This window comes from Bemisia tabaci, chromosome 3 (genome assembly GCF_918797505.1).
Source record: "Bemisia tabaci chromosome 3, PGI_BMITA_v3".
In the NCBI taxonomy this organism is placed as follows: domain Eukaryota; kingdom Metazoa; phylum Arthropoda; class Insecta; order Hemiptera; family Aleyrodidae; genus Bemisia; species Bemisia tabaci.
This window is the reverse complement of record NC_092795.1, coordinates 4,182,692-4,199,629: the sequence shown is the minus strand read 5'-3', so window position 1 is coordinate 4,199,629 and position 16,938 is coordinate 4,182,692. Positions and strand designations below refer to the sequence as shown.

General features: G+C 38.4%; 1 protein-coding gene and 1 long non-coding RNA gene across 2 annotated transcripts in view; one reads left to right on the top strand and one right to left on the bottom strand.

Annotated features, from left to right (window-relative positions):
• Positions 1-16,938, bottom strand: part of LOC109043333 (uncharacterized) — a 682,950-nt gene that overhangs the window by 639,531 nt on the left and 26,481 nt on the right. The window contains exon 3 of the mRNA XM_072297673.1: positions 16,849-16,874. The gene's annotated coding sequence lies outside the window, so the exon portion shown is untranslated. The remainder of the gene's footprint in view (positions 1-16,848; positions 16,875-16,938) is intronic.
• LOC140224182 (uncharacterized) lies at positions 807-9,599 on the top strand. The gene is made up of 5 exons (XR_011899426.1): positions 807-1,462; positions 3,777-3,969; positions 4,337-4,430; positions 5,572-5,642; positions 9,282-9,599. It is a non-coding gene; the product is annotated as an uncharacterized lncRNA (long non-coding RNA).

The window sequence follows — 16,938 nt, the reverse complement described above, 5'->3', positions numbered from 1 at the left end:
GAGGCAGGTGCCGGACGAAAGCTGCAAAGGAAGTCTTATCGGCACTTCCTTGAGCGTGTCCATCTTAGCCAAGAAAGAAGCTCTCCGTTGATAGATTAGGATCTCGCGTCCTTTGAGTTGCGGTCGGGCGCCGATTAAAAGGAAGCGGCATCTTGACAAAATGTCTCCGCTAAAAATTACGGATTTTACGGGGCTCTTACTGCGTGACAGGACGTCAGATTCCCGAGGAACACTTATCAAGACCGACATGGAACTCCTGTAGGATATTCAGGTATGGTCCTACCAACACAAGACATGAATAAAATTTTCGAGGGTGAATTTGGTTGATGCTAAAACTTACTGCCAACCTCCGTTTCAAGAACACGAAATTCCCTACGGGCGACGCGACGGTGTGCCTACAATATTAGTACTAACAGAATAATAAATAAAAAACTTAAGGTTTAGAGGCTAATTTATTTCCTGATTTTCTCAAATGCCATCGAATTTCTCGAAAATTTCGTGGTTTTTTTTAAGGACGATAGCAAGGTTGCCACAAAATTTACAAGAAAAAATTTCTAAGAAGATTACAAGAAAGAATTCCCTGAAATTTTCTGATTTCTTTGACAAATGTTGGTGAAATTTCCTGACAGTTGAACATATGCCACATTGATAAAAAGACATAATTAGAGATAGTTTTCAGGCAAAACGTGTCGTTTGAAACGTCAAACCCTTTCTAAAAAGCAAATAAAGGTGACTTAAGGTGATTCGATGGCTTATCGAGTTGAGAATCTGTGATAAGAGATCGCGCCACGGTCGACAAAGAACCGCGAAATTCGAAAAGCCGCCATTACGCGACTCTCGTGACGAAAATGGACTCTCTTTGAAAAAAAGAGTCAGAATATCAGATTTTTGGAATCGCACTTCTGTTGCCAGACGTTAAATCGATCTGCACTCAAAATTTCATTGTAGAAAATTAAGAATTGAAGCCGGCTAATTTTCAGAGGTGAGGGCACCTCATGTGAGTTCTGAGCAACTGCATGAGAAGGAGCGAGTTTTCTTTAAAATTAACCCTTTAATTTTCTTCATCTAAATCGCAAATGTCAAGCCCATTGCTTTAAATTGATGCTCCGAAAATTTCAGGCCAAACAAAGTTAAATTGAATTCAGCGTTTTTTAATTGCTGACTCCACTTCGAGGTCTGTGATTCTTCCTCCCGTGTTTTCCAATGTTTGTTATTGTTACCTACGAAACCTAACCTCAAAGTTTCCTCGAATGTGCGAATGAAAACAAACAAATCTGTCGCGTTGTGTGAAGTGAAATAGTTTCGTGATTTGTATGTGAGAAATCTCACTATTCATCATGAATTTGGCTTTTCGGCTTACTATCAGTATCTAAAGAAGAAAATGTGACTCCTCCCTGCCTGAAATTAAATGAATTCAACTGCTTTTCCTCATTGTGGATCACCGTCGTTACCTTCATGATAAGTAAGTGAGGATTTATTTTTACAATTTGGATAACGATTAGGATGTTGATACATTTCCCAAAGTAAGAAAAAAGGGAATAAAATTTTCATCAAACTACTGTCTAATACGAACTACCATTAATTACTGTCATATAAAGGAGACTATGAAGAAAACAAGCCAAACTTCTAGTGAACCAATTTTCATCCCTCGGTGGCTAAACTCTTATTTGCCACTGACAAGAGCTTATCTCTCCCCGCCACTCCATGACTATAGAAGCTTTTCAACAATTCCTTCATATCAATGACTTTAATCATAATGCTGAATCTAACATTACAAAAGTACGCAAATGACTCAGAAGAGGCAAATGAAAGTTTTAAAAGTTTTCAAAGAAAATACTTGACATTATTACAAAGAAAGAAGTTGGAGCATATTGAAAAAGCCATGAACAATAGTAAAAACCTGTTAAAAATACTGTGGGATCAAGTGAAGAGAAAATCAAATTTCAAAGAAGAAAGTAAAAATAATTTAATGGAAAATAGGAATGAAATATCACCTCCTGAAATAAAGAATGAATACAATACATTTTCAAAGACGATAAAAGAAAGGGTTACTCTCATCAGAAGAAGCTACAATCTCTGATACTTAGTTCCCATTGTCAAGGGATGTTTTGAAGTTTTAGATTGGGAATTTCTTAAAAATGCCTTGTTGAAAAAGTTCAACTTTTCCTCAAAAGTTAATAAAAATAAACACTTGGTTTTTTTTAAACAGATTGAATCATTTTGTCCTGCGACCAGATTAAAGTTTGGAGACGTAAAGAATACCTGAGAGGATTATGGGATTCAAAAATTATGAAATATACTTCCTCTAAGTTTCATCACAGACTTAAAACTTCTGAACACTATTAGAAAAATTAAATAAATAATAAAAACTTTACGTAAAAGTAAACTTGAATAGAAAACTCACAATGATTTCATTGTGTAAGTAGATGCAAAACCAATTAATCATCGGAGACTTCCCTCGCTTAAAAAAAAGAAAGACATTTAGGAAAAGTCAGTCTTGGGAAACCTTCATTTTGGGTTCCTTTGGTTACCACAGCTATTTATTGTTTGGCTTGAACAAGACCTTTAAAAGACACATATCAACGGAAAGAGCAACTTATTTCTATGTAACTAAAGATTGGAGAGACACTTTCTGTCACGAGACTTAACTTAGGTTTTCATTACAGACTTGAGTTACATATTTTGAATGTTAGGGGGGAAAAAAAAAACCTTTAACTGCTTTGAATAAGAAAATTGAATTTTAAGCATTTTTACAACAATCGGACCCTTCCATAAATGTTTGTTTCTCTGAATCATGACAATGAATTCGTGAAAAGTTCCAAGGTTTAATCAAACTGGAAAAATGTGTACATTGGTTGCGATGTGTCAAAAACTTCGCTTCTATTCTATTTTTGACAGGGGATTGAGCCAACATCATACCTTGAAATTGTCACAAAATATTCTTCTTATACATAGAGAAGAAAAATCACTGAAGTTTTCAAGAAAAGACTTCGGTAGATTTCCATTTACATTACTGCCCACATTCTATCGTGAGATTGAAAACTCTCGCTCTTATTTCACGTGTGTGTTTGACTGATTTTTTTATAATCTGGATGGGGATTTGATCTTCACCCACTGAACTTTTACAGGAAAATATTGAATGGAATGAGCATATAAACATGATAGTGAAAAAACTAAGATCCTACAGCTATGCAATTAATAGACTAAGACATTTACTAAATAGAGCTGGTTTGATTAAGCTTCATTATGCCTTTATCTACTCGATGATAAGATATGGGATAATGCTCTGGGGAAACTCGAAAGGAGTTGATAGAATATTTAAATGTCCGAAAAGAGTACTACGTAACATTTTTGGACTTAAAAAAAGAGAAACATGTAAAGTGATATTCAAAGAAAATGAATTAATGACTGTATACAATATATATTAGAGAATCAGTTTTGTTTGTAAATAGAAATAGGCACTACTTCACATTTAATAGAAAAAAAGTAAACTACAGAGGCAGAAATGAGATGAACATAAGTATAACAGAGATACCAAAAGGAATGATTGCCAAAGGACCCGAATTCAATTGCTAGAAGATCTACAATGAACTGCAGAGAAATATGAAAGAAACTAGCATTTGCAAGGAAAATGTATGCTATAACATTGAAGAATATTTAGAGCAAAAAAATTAGAAAATTATGTATATTAGATCTAAAAAATGTCTGACTTTGTAATCTTTTGTTTCAACTCAAAAGAATCAATAAATTATTATTATTATTATTATTATTTACAGGTTTCAATAATCAAGGTGGAATTCCAATTCCAAAACAATGGAACAATAGAACAACGGACAATGGACAATGGAAAAATTTTAAAAATACTTAAATGCGGCTGATTATCAAAGCCAATAAAGAATGTGTGATGTTAGTCATGTAGAGCAAAAACCTTGGATTGGAGGAAGAGAAATCCAGTCTGGTTGGCCTGTGGTAAGAAAAATTGATGATATTAGTTGATAATAATCTGCATTTGGATTTCCACACAAGAAAAATAGTGTGGAAGGAATTCCTAATTGGCAGACCAACTATTTTGCTGGTTTTTCCCATCATTCCGATGCATTGATGCAACATACCTAGTTTTTGAAAAATATTCATGTGTGAACTTGGCCACTTTTTCAATGGTGCATCGAAGCACATTACACTCTCTCTCCATATCAACTTTACTTTCGATATCAAAAGTTATCATTTGGTATCGAATTTATCAATAATTTGTTATTTATTCAATACAAAGTTGAATTATTTTAATTACCAACTGGATACTGCCACTGTGCTAAAAAGTCTTTCCTCCCTTTTACAGGATACCCAAGTTTATTCTCTCATGTTTTGATTTCACATTGATCACAGCAAATTTTTCTGAGGAAGCTGAGGTTTTTCAAATCTTTCATACTACAGTAAGTTCCTTTTACACTCATTTCAGTCCTGTTAAGAAGCATAGTTTACAGGAATTAGGCATATTTCCCAATATCTTCTGGTCTAGCAAAAGTAATTTTCATCCAAGCCGCCAATTTCATACTTTTTTTCACATTTTCATTCAATTTTCAAAAACCGTCCATCTTCGAGTCCTTCCCCCATTATATTTCTGTTTCAAAAATTAAGGATCGGCCCAGAGATCAACATATGAAGATAAAAAACTTAAGATATTTTAACATTTAGCATTCCTGGAATCAGCTGGTCAAAGAGGCTCTCAGTATTCTTACTTCAATATTTACTTTTACAGTAAACTGGTTCACTTATTCTTAATTGTTCTTTAGGATTCTGATTATTTGGTTTTCCAGTTCCAAAGTTATATCTATGCTTCATGAAAGCCTCCTTTTCTGAAAGCATAACTAATACAATTTATAAGAAAAAAATTAATCCATTGTCGTAACGCACCTGATTACTCTGCAATCGCATACATTATAATGTGAGGATTCATATCTCCTTGTATGGGTGGGTCCATCTGTACATCGTCCGCGAGATCGTCGTACAGCCTCCATCGTCCATTCCGATCTCGCGCATATGCAACATAGTGGCCGGAGGTGCCTGTGGTTACCTCACCCTCATACATCACAATTCCTGTAAGATTATACCTGAAACCAAAGACAAGAAAAAATAAAATAAACTGATGATTCTGGAAATGAAACATGTAAGCTGCGAATAAGTGCATTTTAAATCATTCGGGAGAAAGAATGTTTTGATCAATGAAATTACCATTTCAGACTTGGTGGCTCCTAAACTGTTACTAAATGTATAATATTTTCCGGTGTGACTGAGATTAAATTATTTGTCAATTACTCTGAGGCGTTACAGTTTTTCAACTGTATCCCCTCAAGTCTATTGATAATGCATCTAACAAAATTTTAAAACATATTTTCGAAGAAGCAGAAGTCCCAGTATTCTTCAGTGATTTTTTCACACTCAGAACTCTCCAGATTGATTGTCAGTGTGAGGCACTTCCAGCAATGTCGCAGGCCATAATAGTTCCTCAAAATGTCTCTTAATCTTGCACTACAACTCTCACTGATCTGACTCTCGAATCTCTTTTTTTTCTAGGACACGTGATTCGTACATCAAAGGAGTACTTTTTCCCTGACTGACTTCCCTATCCTGAGACACCTAAGCAAGTAAGTCTTCTTGTCTGCTTCAACATTTTGAAGAAACATTTAAAATTTGCCCAATCTCGGATAAATAAATTTTTCATCTAGATCGTTTATGAAAGGAGCATACCTTTTCTTATCTGCAACAATGGATGTTTCCAAATCTTTAATACAGAAACAGCCTTTGAAATCAGGGTCCTCAGTATTAAGCGAGCCATCCTTGAAAGTGTCTACTAACAGTAGAATGTGGCACTTTCCAAACTTGTAATAGTCTAGAAAGCCCTCGATGCAAAGAGGCTGCAGACGCCTCAGTATACTGTTGCAGGGAACGGAGAGCCTTAGTTGAAGGGGGGTCGCGGACCCCCATTCCCTGTTTCAAGTCAATGAAGAAGGGGAGGGGCTAGCAAGAACTTGATATCATGTAGTCTCATAATTCACCAAAAAGTGACTGAATTTGTTTTTCCTGCAAACTTTTCATGAACCTCAGTAAAAATGTACACAGACCTGTCAAAGGATTTCTTCGTTGGATTGAATGACTTAGATTTGTAGTACTTTAACTTTCCTTTCGCCATGCTGCTAATATCTTGACATCAAAATTCCACTAATTTACACTAAAGTACAGTCACTTTAGCTCGTTACTTTACGTAAAAATCGAAACTTTACTGACTGAAAATGGGCCCCTCTAATCTCACAGGTATGAGAGCAATCACCATGTCCGAGGTCTGTTCAATGAGAAACCGGATTTTGATGATAACTAGCCCATTGAGGGTCCGAATTGGGTTTTCTTGGACTTTCCTGGTAGCTGATAACATACTGAAGACCGCTAGATGTACGAATTTTGTTTATTTTGATTAGTGTTCATTCTGTGGTACCGTGCATGCGAGTAAGTCAGGTGCGTTCTGCGATTTTCCGTGGTTTTGATTATCCGCGATTTGGAATGAACACGGTTTTAATTATCCGCGAATTGTATTGTTCGCAACCGTTTGAAAACAAATGATTCCCGACCACCCGAGGTCATAATTATCTGCGTTTTTTCCGTGGTCTTGATTATCCGCGATTTGTAATATCCGCGACCGTTCGGTAAAAGACGCTCCGTCCTTTCAGAACTCTCACAAAGGACCGTCTATAATTATGTCGCTCAAGATTTTGGAATTTTAAGGCCTCGACATCCCTCTGAACATGCATACATTTAGAGATCTCCCCCCCCCCCCCCCAGTCGGTCCCTCCGAAAAATTACGTAACATCTTCTTAGTTCCTTTTTTACGTAGAAACTCGTTACTTTTTCATATGTATTTTCATCGTAAGTTTCGGGGGAAAAAATAAATCCGCGATTTTCATCGATTTTGGCGGGACCTAATGTAGTGCTTGATCCCTCTTTTCCTCTCGTCACGCATCCAGAAGCTGATTCAGACCCCCTCAATTTACCTAGAACGTGACGTTACTTGGACCGCGTTTAGCAGGAAGGAACCAAGCCACAACAGCTATTACCTACTACATTTAAAGGGGCAATTTAATTTTTTACAAGAGAACGTTTGTGCGGATTCCTTTGAAAATTTCCTGTAGAAAACTCATTGAATTTTGCTCAAAAATCCCTAGAAGCGTATTCTTGTAAAAATTAAATTGCCAATTGAATTTGGCAATACCTATGTAGCGTGGGTCCTCTCTACTTAAAGTGGTCTACTTATTAATAATATTTTTCTACAATCTTCGTCCCTCTCTTCTGCAGGTTTCAGTGAGGTCCGAACGACGTCAGACATCGTATTTTTTATTGACAAACGACCACGAGGCGTGAGGAGGTACATGAAGAAAATTGACTGAAAATATAAATATATGACAGATTCTGGAAATAATAATTTTATAATTACCTTTTGAAGTTTTTGTCGGAGAGCGGAACGGCGTGCCGTTCATTTCATCACTTGTCTTGGTCAGCATTTTTAGAAATTGGTACTCCCGGTTTATAAAAGTTGTAAAATGTATGCAGGTGGGTATTGTGGGAGGAAACTGAATGAATAATGAAATTTAGCAAAGCACTGCACTCAAATTTTTAAGTACACATTACACTTAATTTTTACTACTTTCCGGTTTGTGTTTCAGGCCGCCCCCCCCCCCCCCCCCCAATTTTGGGAAAAAATTAGATGAATTGAAGTAAAGTCTATCTTTCGTAATCGTACAGGGGGCGTCCAGGGGCCCATCCAGGGTCGGACTGACGCACCTCTGAGGGCGCACACCCTTAGCCGGCGAAGGGGGCGCAATGTGATATTTTGCTCAGGAGTATGCGGGAACATCTCTCGGAAAGGCCAAAATTTTTTAAAAATCAAACTCTTCTAAGTAGAATTTTGACGATATTTTCAGGGTCAAAATCAATTAATCTTACAAAGGGAATTTCTGAAATTGAACATAATAATAAAAGTATCGGAAGAATTGTGAGATGAAAAATGTAAAATCGATCAATCGAAGAAAAGCTATTCGAGGCATCCAAGCACCATTATCTCTGGAAGAAACAAGCCAGAGCTAAAGAGATCCAAAATCATGCTTTTGAAAACTGAAAGTTGGAAAATGAGGGTCACAAGAAAACAAGAAATACTTCAGACCCTGTATATTGTATAAGTAACCAATACAATACATTTTAAATTTAAATTTTTTAAATGTTTAAACAAAGTGGGAACAATGAATATCAGGGCAAGATTAAGGGGGTGGCCACATGGGCCGCGGCCCATGGCAGCAAATTTAGGGGGCGGCAAATTTTTAAATTTTTTTAAATGTAGGTATAAAAATAGTGTATTTACTTCGAGAAAATACACCAAAAATGGGATTCAGAAAAAAAAAATTATCAATGAGAAGAGGGGACAAAATCTCCCTTTCCTGAGAGTATAGTAATTTCTAATTTTGTTGTTTTTCGGTGATACAAGAGACAGCACCTTTAATTAGTCGAATTAAGAGAGGGACTAAACACGCAATTTGGCCTGGTGCTCAGCGCAGAGAGGAATGATGACGAGGACTTGAGATGAAAAGGAGAAGCCCTCGGCGCGGCGGTCGGCATGTAACACATATTAGCGCCTACAAGAATGCATGAATACTTCACGCATTGCGTCAGACTCAGTGCGGTCAGCAGCGGTCGGCGTGAAACGCATAGCGCCTACAAGACTGTAGGAATACTTCCCGCATTGCGCCAAATACAGTGCGGTCAGCGCGGCACGGCGGCGGCGGAAGTTTAAATTATTAAACCACATATATGTTTGTTCTTTCATAATTTTTTCGTTCATTTCTTATGAATGGAAGGCCTTGTCCACACAGAGATAGTTTTACGAAACTTAACTTTCGCGCAAAGTTCCGTGAACTTTCGCTAGTAGTGTTGATAGGACTTTCGCAAAAAATGTGTCTAACACGAGTGATCGCGTTTTATGCACCCCGCTACCTCCGGCACGTTATTCTCCCCGTCATTTTTCAGAGGGGCTCTTTATTCTCCCCATCTTCTCTCAGGCCATGAAGTAATGTACGGATGTAATCATCATTGTTCTAGGGATGATAAGGAATCATGGTGCCAGTTGAGTGGACACATGACTCTCCATTTTTTTGAAAATGTATCTTTCCTCCAACTGTTGGAATCTGTTTGTTGTTTCTTGGTTTGGGCGCTTTATCAAGTGTATTTTCTTCTCTTTGTTCCAGAAGTTTGAAGAAATTTTGAGTTTACATCAGCACAATCTATTCAGGCGCTTCTGATGATTATTATGGCTGTGCAATGACTACCTGACCGAATCATAAAGAGATTTTCTCTCCATACTCCTTGTATCACAGGAGCGGAACAGAACCCTCTATTCATGGATTAGATACATCATATCTACTTTTCCTGTTAACATCTTCACCTGAATTATATTTACTTTTGTTCAGATGTAAATCTGTATTACTTTCCAACTCCCAATTTGTCAAAGCAAAAGTCTCAATGAAATTATAAGCAATAAAAATATATTGATAATGTAAAAGAAAGTAGCTGTATATTCTTTCATGTGCTTCTGTCCATCCATACTACTTATGCATTTTTGTATCTTTTTAATAATTTACGAAAAATGATCGCTCTTTACTGTGATCAGAAGAAACTATGTGCAAATATTTCCTGCTGCTATTGATCATAACCTTCTTGAAAAAGGCGTTTCATTCCCTCGAAGGTAAATATTTGTAATTTCTAGATGGTTACTTACTGGTGGCATTTTAGTTGAGCATTGAAGTTTGAAGGGAACAAATTAAATTTTAGAAATGCTGAAGAGAGTTTTGATGAAAACCTTCTTAGATATATTGCCCTATGCAGCAAATTCCAGGGACAGGGGAAGGGTGTGGCAAAGTGTGGGAAGAAAGGTGGCAGCTTTCTTGATAGAGAATTCCGATTAAAATAATTCGTATCCATAATATTTTATATGTCTGTGTGTAAGGAAGTTGTTCAGGATTTCTGTAAGAGAAGACCTGAATATAAAAAAATAAAAAAAGAGGGAGGAGACTTGAATTACCTCATTCGCTTATTTTTCTTCTTCAGCAAGTGTATCACATTGAACCTAAGATCATAATCACACAAGGAAACCAAGCTTGTATACAGGGTGGCCCAGACCTACCGTACCAGGCCTTTTTTTCGGTTAATTTGGGTCGCACGAAGTCCAGGATCGCGGGAATGAATAGGGAATCGACCCCAAGGAATCCGAATTTCATGGTCCCAGAGCCCCCCTTGCGTCCCTTGGGGGGGGGGGGGGGGTCCGTACTTCAAAAGTCAGGGTTTATGTCAAAATTTTGAAATTATTTCATCGGAATCAGAACGTACGGAAATTTTTAACTCAAATCGACACCAAGAAATTCAAAATCGGCCCATCCGTTTCCAAAATACCGACCCCTAAAGGTGGGGGACAGAGCCCCCTTTCAAAAAAATTCAAGTTCGTAAAATTGACGTGGAGACTCGGAAAAAATGTGTTTTCATGGGTAATCGACCCCAAGGAATCCAAATTTGAGGGTCTCGTTGTCCTCAGAGACTTTTCTGACGGGGCACTGGGGTAACCTCCACACTGGTCAAATTGAAAAGTTCAGAGTCCCCCTGTGCCCCATTAGAAAAGTCTCTGAGGACAACGAGACCCTCAAATTTGGGTTCCCTGGGGTCGATTACCCATGAAAACACATTTTTTCCGAGTCTCCACGTCAATTTTACGAACTTGAATTTTTTTGAAAGGGGGCTCTGTCCCTCACCTTTAGGGGTCGGTATTTTGGAAACGGATGGGCCGATTTTGGATTTCTTGGTGTCGATTTGAGTTAAAAATTTCCGTACGTTCTGATTCCGATGAAATAATTTCAAAATTTTGACATAAACCCTGACTTTTGAAGTACGGACCCCCCTTTACCCCCCAAGGGACGCAAGGGGGGCTCTGGGACCATGAAATTCGAATTCCTTGGGGTCGATTCCCTATTCATTCCCGCGATCCTGGACTTCGTGCGACCCAAATTAACCGAAAAAAAGGCCTGGTAAGGTAGGTCTGGGCCACCCTGTATTGTAAGAGTAAAATTGCGAAAGAGAAAAAATGAAACAACAGTATTTTATCCATTCAAATGCCCAATTCAGTTGCTCAAATTTTTTGCCTGACCAAGTGCCCGCTCTTGAAGTCATTCGCCTTCTGCGATTCAGAGATATTTTTTAAATAATATCTTCAAAATAAAGTCCACATCTGCATAAATATACCAATTATTTCGGAAGTGTTTTTGAATTTTCTTCTTGATATTTCTTGAAATCATTATTGCAAACTTATTTTAATAATAATTTCACTATCCAGAATTTTTGAGACGTTTTGAAAAAACAAAGCAAATACTGTAAGCATTCAATTTAATCCAAAAGCAATAAGGTAGAAGTTGGCACCAATATTCCAAGCAATTATTAAACAATTCTTAAGCAAAAAAATTTTTTACCAAGAATAAATTTAGAAAAAGGCGAAATATTTTCACTTATGCACACATACATTGACAAAAGCCTCACGATATTTCTCGAATATGCTCAATTAATTCTTGAAGTAAGTTTAGTTTTTCTGGGCGTTATACAGTATAATATACAGACAATAATTTATACAAAAGAGGTGATAAATAAGAAAACAAAACAACCAGTTAGGGCGAGGAGAAAGATTATTTATTATGAAAATGGGAGGAAGGAGGAGAGGAATCTCTACAATGAGTTCCGCATCAATGAGGTGTTACCGGAGCCATAGGCGAAACAGTTACGGGTGACGGGGAAACAAATGAGTTGCCGTCAGTTCAAATTTCGCGCCGCCGAGTGCCGACGGACTTATCAAGCCAATTGCGAGCAAGGAAGGGAGAAGCTGCCGGAAGATCAGACGATGATCTTCTGGCGCTAGGAGCCGGCCTCGCCGACGGCCGAGCTCGAGCCGAGAGACGACGCGACGGACCGGGCATACGCAGACGAGACCGAACGTCAAAACACCTAACTCGAGAACAATGGAAAGTGGTTGACCAGGAGGGGGGATGATAACGACGGCAACAGCGAACTACAGCACTACACAGCTGATCCAGGCTTCTCTCTCGCACTCATACGCCAGCATACCCCGAAATCTCTCTAAAAAAACCACGGGTTTATTTTTCGGATTTGGTAGCTGAAAATTTTTGAGTGTGTTCGGGAGGCATGCTGCTACAAAAGTGCGATTCCTAATTTGACGAAAAAAATCAAATATTAATTAAAATTGCGTTGAAAGTGATCTTTTTTTAGCAGCGCGACGTGGTGGCAGAATCGTGCAACTCAGCCATCGAATCACCTTAACAGTTTTTCCCGGATATTTCCATGGTGGTTTGTAATGGTTTCCAAGTTTTCCGAGTCTCATTGAAATTCCTTGACGTTTCCCGGTTTTCCTGTTATTCTTTGACTATGGCAACCCTGCGATAGACGTCCTGTTTTCGAAAATTTTAAATTGTAATGCCGCAATCAGACGCTGAATTTAGCAGCTGAATGTGGAAGTCAACAGTCATCGCCCAACGGCTGAAATTTAGCAAATTCGAGTTATTTTCATCCAGATGTGTATTAAATCTACTCGAATGGTTCAGACAAATTCAAAATTGGTCCGATGGTTGCTGAGAATCCTTACTGAATTTTGCGCGTCACGCGCAAAATTCATGCATCGGGCCGAAGACTTCCACATTCAAGCCATATTCAGCTCCCACATTCAGCGTGTGATTACGGTGTCAAGCAAACGAAGGCCGTAACGATCACCTATCCTTGGACAATCCGTAAAATAATTCGACTATTGATCTGGCGAAAGGCCGGTCGGTGGCACATACGCGCTGAGTGATGGGAAGGATTCGGGAGCGGGCTGCCTCGTTCTTCTCCTCGTCCCTGGATCCCTTGGACGGGCGTAATTAGAGCGCGTAAAAAGAGGACCAACAGGGCTATGAAATATGATTCGCACCGGCAAAAACCACCCACTCAAGGCCGCTTTTCCACTTTTCCCCCACCGCGCCACCACCGACTCATATATTCCCGCTTGTTTACACGTCGACTTCGGAACTCGCTGAGAACCTCCACGCTTCACTCCCGTACTGAGGAAAAACGCCGCATGAGCTTCCAGACGTTGCCAAATTTCCTAGGATAAAATAGGAATTTTCAATGGAAATCTGTAGAGTACCTATATTGAGAGAGTATGGCCACTGGGTCCCATGGAGAGGCTTAGGACCCAAAAATGGCGGTGCTTTGTTTTGGTTTTTGAGGATGGGAGGGGGGTCATTGCCAACTTTTGACGGTTATCACCAACCGCACTTGCTGCCAACCTTACTACATCTAAGATCATTTTTTCTCAAAAATTGCACACGATTAGCCTTAAAAATATGTAAAAAAGTCGCAATAGTGCATTTGGGTAAAGTTCTCGTTACGATAAGCAAAGACAACTACATTTTGAATCATTTTGCATTACATTAACTTTATGGCGTCCGCCATTTTTGGGTCCTAAGGGCTCCATTCAGCCTAAGATGGCTGAGCCAATCAGAGGTGGTAACTCCAGTGGCCATACTCTGTCAATATAGATACTCTAGAAATCTGCGATTATTTGGTCAATGGAGGCGAGAATCTCAACGTTTTACTGCCTTACTACGAAAAAATGCCACGCAACCTTCAGGCGTTGCCAAATTTCTTACGATAAAATCGGGATTTATTTGGTGAATCAACAACTTCGGTCAATCAGCTTAATTGGACGAATAATTGAAGCGCTGGGTGTAAAAAGGACATTTCTCAGTTGGGCGTGGTGTTTAACACTCCGTTAATGTTTCATCCGTCATTATGAAAGCAAATGTAAGTAATTCATCGTGACTTTTACTGGATATTCTTCATGATTTTGCAATGCTGAAAACGTAAAATTTCAAAAAATTCACCCAATAGTTTCCTCTGTAAAGGATTAGGGGATTATAGCAGGATTCGCAGCTTAGGATTCATTAGCATTGAAGACTCAGAACACCGCGACCGAGATATGCCCTTTCTGCACCCAACGAATCAATTAACGATTGATCTACCTTATCAGGTAGAAAACTCTCGAGGACCGAGCATCTAGTAGCAAGTGTTCCCGCACCGCACCGATTTCAGTAATTGCCGAATCATTTGCGTTCAACACTGGACTATTGTTCCTTCTTCAATGAATTTGATTCGCTCTCAGATTTAACTTATTTGAAAATTTCATGAGAAAATATTCTACTGTGCTATGGAAGAACGCCGTATGAGCATTCGAGAGTTGCCAAATTTCCTTCGATAAAATGTTTATTTTTAAGGCAAGTTGTGAATATTTTCCTTGAAATTTTCAGGAATTTTAGGTGAAATCACGAACAAAATCATATGAAAAATTGGAAGGAAAATATTCACAAGTTGATCAAGAAATTCATGTTTTATCAAAGGAAATTTGGCAACGCCTTCATACGGCGTTCTTCCTTAGCACGGCAGTATTCATGACCATCCTAAAAAATACACAATTTATGGGAGGAGACTTGGCAACATTCGAATGTTCATACGGCGTTTTTCCTTAGCGTGGCAGTTTAGGCGTATCGAGAGTCGAGTTCCTTCTGTTCCATTGCGCCAACTCGCTCGAGGATAGAAAAAAAAAGCTCGCCTTTGTTCGGCGTGTTGTCGAGCTGCTTTCCGACACCTCGGCTTTTGGAACGAGGATGATTGTTCGAATACATTGAGCGGCCTTTAACAAATTTTAACGCTTTAACGATTTCACGTTCCGACTTTAACGCCGGAGAAGGATCCGTTTGATTTTTAAGAAAAAAAAAAAAAAAAACAAGATGGCGGCAATCCCAGAGTTCCTTCCGCACCATGACGTAGGTGGGTTCAGAAATATGACAAAAATACTCCTGCAAAATCCGTAAAATTCGGAATACGGAAAATGGTTCGTGACGTCTGTGGTATTCTGCCGTGCTAAGGAGGAACGCCGTATAAGCAATCAGACGTTTCCATATTTCCATCAACAAAAAAAAAAGGATGAGGCTATTCGTCGGTACGGTACCGACGGATAAATAGCTATTCGTCGGTACCGTACCGATGAATAAATGGCTATTCGTCGGTACCGTACCGATGTATAATAAATGGCTATTCGTCGGTACCGCATCGGCGACATTAATTAATAAAAATGTGTTGTCAAGCCTTATTGGTCCGAATGGACAAGCAAACGCCATCTATGGTGCTCTGTTGTAATTACACGGAGATACTAAGTGCCGATAAACCGTGTAGCCCTGAGGCACCTTATCACGCTTTAATGCTTTCAAATTTTTTGGAAGAAGTAGAAGAAAAGGGAGGTGACGTTAACTATGAGTTAGACAGTGACGGCGAGGTTTCTATGCTTTTTGTATCCTCTCACTCGATGAAGAAACACCTGCAAATGAAACTAAAGGCCCCACCACCCGAAAAAAGAAGCGTTCTTGATGATTCTTTTGACAGAGTAGTACATTTCAGTATTATGATGATTCATTTGGCAGTGAAGTGCATTTCAGTATTATGATTATTTATTTGACAGAGTAGTACATTTCAGTATTATGTGAGAGTATTAAATACATTAATTAAATTTGGAGAATATTTCTTTACAACTCGTGTTGGGTCTTTTTTCCATCTTTCACCCAATTTTTAGCTCTTAACTTCCACCAAAATATTATTGAGAAATCATATATTTAATATAATTCACGTACTAAAATCAAAGTACGGTACCGACGAATAGCTATTTATTCATCGGTACGGTACCGACGAATAGCCATTTATCCGTCGGTACCGTACCGACGAATAGCCACTTCGAAAAAAAAAATTGCTGGGAAAATTATGAATATATTCCATCAAATTTTTCAGATGATTATGTTCACAATTCAATCTAGAATGTCTGAAAATTTCAAGGTAAAATATGCATAACTTTCTTCAAAAATACATGTTTTATCTGGGGAAATTTGGCAACTCTCGAATGTTCATACGGCGATCTTCCTGAGCACGGCAGTATTAGTGTAAGAAAACATGAAACATAATTTCAAACGGTTTCTGAATTGTGGTCTTTTCCCATTAACCACACTATTATGAGGAAAATCGATACTAAAAAAAAGGCTATGCGCCTACATCGACTTCTTTTCAAGAAGTCGGAAATGTCACCTCCCCACCTTTCTTTCTCTGTGATACTTGATGTTACAGGTTGGAAAAATTCCGTACGGCTTAATTCTGATGGAATGAACATGCACCCGTGCAGGAATCTATTTTACGCGAATCCCCGACCCTGGAAAAACTGGACCACATTTTGCAATAAGGAACCACTATTTATTGCTCATTTTAGAAACAACATACATGCCATTGGTTTCCCAATGCAGAAAAGTGCTTTAACGAAGAGCTTGAGTTAGTGGTCCCTTATTGCAAAATGTAATCCAACTGCTTCTTTCATTTTTAAATTTGGGAGCGACTTATTGAACAGTTGGGGCAACTTGGAAATTTTATAGGTGACAAAACTAGCGGGTGCTGTAAACGCACCTTTTTCTTCCTATAGTCTTTTGTATGTCCTCGAAGTAAAATACTCTGATTTGTCACTAGGCCGTACTTATTCGTCAATATATTTCATCCCCAATTAGGAAAGGAAAAAATGACTCAGCAGGTCATTTTCAGATAGTTTAACCCAAGTGCGCTCGATTTGTGAATGAAGATTCTAACTTAATCCATAAAACACGCATACAATATACATACGACATGAAATAATTTACATACCAAAGTGAGGCTCACAGCACGGGTTTCTGGAAAAATAAAAAAAAATAGAAACGTCATTTCATAGAATAATAGAAAATTAGAAATCGTAGA